This window comes from Bombyx mori, chromosome 10 (genome assembly GCF_030269925.1).
Source record: "Bombyx mori chromosome 10, ASM3026992v2".
NCBI lineage: Eukaryota > Metazoa > Arthropoda > Insecta > Lepidoptera > Bombycidae > Bombyx > Bombyx mori.
In genome coordinates, this window is record NC_085116.1 from 13,576,940 (window position 1) to 13,580,619 (window position 3,680).

The 3,680-nt window shown below is 41.5% G+C and overlaps 1 long non-coding RNA gene across 1 annotated transcript; it reads left to right on the forward strand.

Annotated features, from left to right (window-relative positions):
* The first annotated feature begins 546 nt into the window (after positions 1-546).
* Positions 547-3,253, forward strand: LOC134199550 (uncharacterized). Its single transcript, XR_009974094.1, has 2 exons — positions 547-663; positions 2,982-3,253. It is a non-coding gene; the product is annotated as an uncharacterized LOC134199550 (long non-coding RNA).
* The last annotated feature ends 427 nt before the right edge of the window (positions 3,254-3,680 follow it).

Consider the following 3,680-nt stretch of genomic DNA (forward strand, 5'->3'; position numbering starts at 1 on the left):
AGAGTTTGTTGGTTGTAGTTTGGTTTATTTACCAACAGTTCGACGTGCAACCTAGTCCATGAATCAGCCCGCTGTATTTCTCGCCGGATTTTCTCAGCAGGTCGCGATTCCGATCCGGTAGTAGATTCATTCGCAAAGCGGCTGCTCTTGAGTTGCTAGGTCTCTTTCGAAGGCGCTCGGTAAGCTGTTAACAAATCCCACCACTCCTGGCTGGGCCTTTGCTCGCCCATCTGTCCTGGTGAAACTGAAAAGGCCTCCGGGTCACCAGTAAGCCTTCAATCATAAAAAAAGTTGGTTTATCTAATGAACATTGTCATCAGCATATATTTACGTCAACCAAGTATTAAGGCATTAAGGGAATGGCCTTGAAAGAAAAACAATAATTATATTGTACATTACGGCCTGTATTCAAATATAAACTCGCAATGCGAAGAAAAAAAAAATGAATTCCACGTACAACAATAGAACACGTAAATAACATATTAACGTGTTGATTCAACTTATAGTTTCGACTGAGTTCTTTCGTGTCGGCTTTATAATAACATCCAGTCACGTAAATCATTGTGGCGAGAATTAAACGATCCAACCTAAATTAGTCGGTTTATTGATTTCTAAACAATCAGTTGTATAGAACTCGATCTTTTTTTCGAAATGATTTTTTATGTAAGTAATTTTAGATTATTTTTAATTGTGTAGTATTATGTATTCAAGTCATCGTGGCCTAAGCGATAAGACGTCCGGTGCATTCGTATCTAGCGATGCACCGGTGTTCGAATCTCAGGCGGGTACCAATTTTTCTAATGAAATACGTACTCAAGAAATGTTCACGATTGACTTCCACGGTGAAGGAATAACATCGTGTATTAAAAATCAAACCCGCAAAATTATAATTTGCGTAATTACTGGTGGTAGGACCTCTTGTGAGTCCGCACGGGTAGGTACCACCACCCTGCCTATTTCTGCCGTGAAGCAGTAATGCGTTTCGGTTTGAAGGGTGGGGCAGCAGTTGTAACTATACTGAGACCCTTAGAACTTATATCTCAAGGTGGGTGGCGCATTTACGTTGTAGATGTCTATGGGCTCCAGTAACCACTTAACACCAGGTGGGCTGTGAGCTCGTCCACCCATCTAAGCAATAAAAAAAAATAAAAAAAAATGTGGGCGAAGAGTATTGTAAGCCCACATTGGTAAGTATTTGTGTGTTCGGTTTTAAACGGTAGCATCACCTATGTAAGCTACAAATGAGACTGAAAAACTGTACTATTTTCTCCGGTGTTTACGTGTCGTGGACATAATTAAAGGGTACTATTACGGACCCGTACGAAATAATATATCCGTAATACTCGTAATAAATAATACAATGACACAAAAAAAACGCGAATTTAATTGGTAAGGTATTAAGTAGTTTACGATTTAAACTTAGGATTTAAGTAAGAGAACCATTGCGCACCTGGTTTAGCTGTTGCTCGTCGTCGTGGTCTAAAAGATATGACTCCCAGTACATTTGATTCAGCGATGAGACTGTGCCGGTGTTCGAATCACGCAAGCGGGTACCAATTTTTCTAATTAAATACGCACGGTACATAAAAAAGGTTCACGACTGATTGTTCACGGTGAAGGAATAACATCGTGTAATATAAATCAAACCCGCAAAATCATAATTTCTGTATATGCCACAACCTTGCCCATTTCTGCCGTGAAGCAGTAATGCGTTTCGGTTTGAAGGGTGGGGCAGCCGTTGTACTGTAAAAACTGAGACCTTAGAACTCATATCTCAAGGTAGATGGTGGCATTTACATCGTAGATGCCTATGGGCTCCTGGAACCACTTAATACCAGATGGGCTGAGAACTCGTCCAGCATCTAAGCAATAAAAAACAGCAACAACGTGAACGTCGCCGGAAATAAAACCGAGATTTAGTAGATAATAAAACTGAGATTTATTCATGTCTCAAAGCGGTTACCCTGAGATATGATTTCTAAGTCTCAATTTTATAGTATGAAGGCTGCCTAGTCCTTCAAATTGAAATGCATTACTTTTTTTTTTTTATTGCCTTTGTGGGCAGACGAGCATACGGCCCACCTGATGGTGAGTGGTTACCGTCACCCATGGACTCCAACAATGCCAGGGGCAGAGCCAAGCCGCTGCCTACCGCTTAATACTCTCCACAAGCCTCGTTTGAAGAAGGACATGTCATAGCGCTCGGGTAACACCGTGGAGGGGAGCTCATTCCATAGCCGGATGGTACGTGGCAAAAAAGATCTCTGGAAACGCACTGTGGATGACCGCAGTGGCTCCAGGTAGTATGGATGAACTCTACTCCGGTGGCAGGCGGTGCGATGGTAAAAACGAGACGTTGGTATCTCTCAATTCGTCAGAGCACTCCCCATGGAACATGCGGTACAAAATACAGAGGGAATCGAAGTCCCTCCGCAGACCCAGAGGCTCCAAACGATCCGTGAGAATGGGATTATCGACAATCCGAACGGCTCTTCACTTCTTACTTACTACTTCTACTTCACGGCCGAAATAGGGGATAGTGGTACCTACCCGTGCGGACTTACAAAATGCAATACCGCCATTATACATTACATCTCATTTTAATAAAAATCGTTTATTGTAACAATAACAAGAGATCCAAAAAAAATTTTTTTGTCCGTAAACTCAATTTACGGACGAAAGTTTTTTGTGATAAAGTCATAACGAAATATTGATGAAAAATTGTATACTTTTATGAATCGAATTGAATTATTATCACTGAATTATCATTATTCTGAATAATATAAAGAAGGAGTTAATTGAAAATTACATTTTTTTCGATAAATTAACGCTTATGCCGATCGTGCCTCTCTATCGTTTGTTCCCTGCTCTCGCTTGCACGCTCAGGCAGAACGTGACACTTTTTCGTAAGCGCAGCCGATGTTCATCGATTTATAAGACGTAATCACGTCAAAAAATTTACACTGTGTTTTCTCCAACAGAAACTGGCATCCTTGCTCATCCTGCTCTCTGCCCTCGTCGCAGGACACAAGTATGATAAGGATCATGATATTGTGGAACGCACAACCAGACCGTCCTCAGATGTTATTCCAGTCCTCAATCAGGATCAAATGATAATATTGGCATTGTTGAACACGGTAAACGAACTTCCTGGAGGAAACACTGGAATACTTAACTCAGTGCGAGCTTAAAGCACTAAGTAACACTAAATATACTGTCTATTTTTTTATAAATAAATTCGAATGAAATATTGTATCCTATATTAATTTATCTATTAGATAATGTGTATTCGTTGCTTGTGATGATGCGTAATTTCATATAATAATTACTATTGTACCAATTATTCATACCATGCTCTGAGGAATTATTCGAGATGATACCGGCATCTCGTTTTTACCATCACACCGCCCGCCACCGGAGTAGAGTTCATCCATACTACCTGGAGCCACTGCGGTCATCCACAGTGCGTTTCCAGAGATCTTTTTTGCCACGTACCATCCGGCTATGGAATGAGCTCCCCTCCACGGTGTTTCCCGAGCGCTATGACATGTTTTTCTTCAAACGAGGCTTGTGGAGAGTATTAAGTGGTAGGCAGCGGCTTGGCTCTGCCCCTGGAATTGCTGAAGTCCATGGGCGACGGTAACCACTCACCATCAGGTGGGCCGTATGCTCGTCTGCCT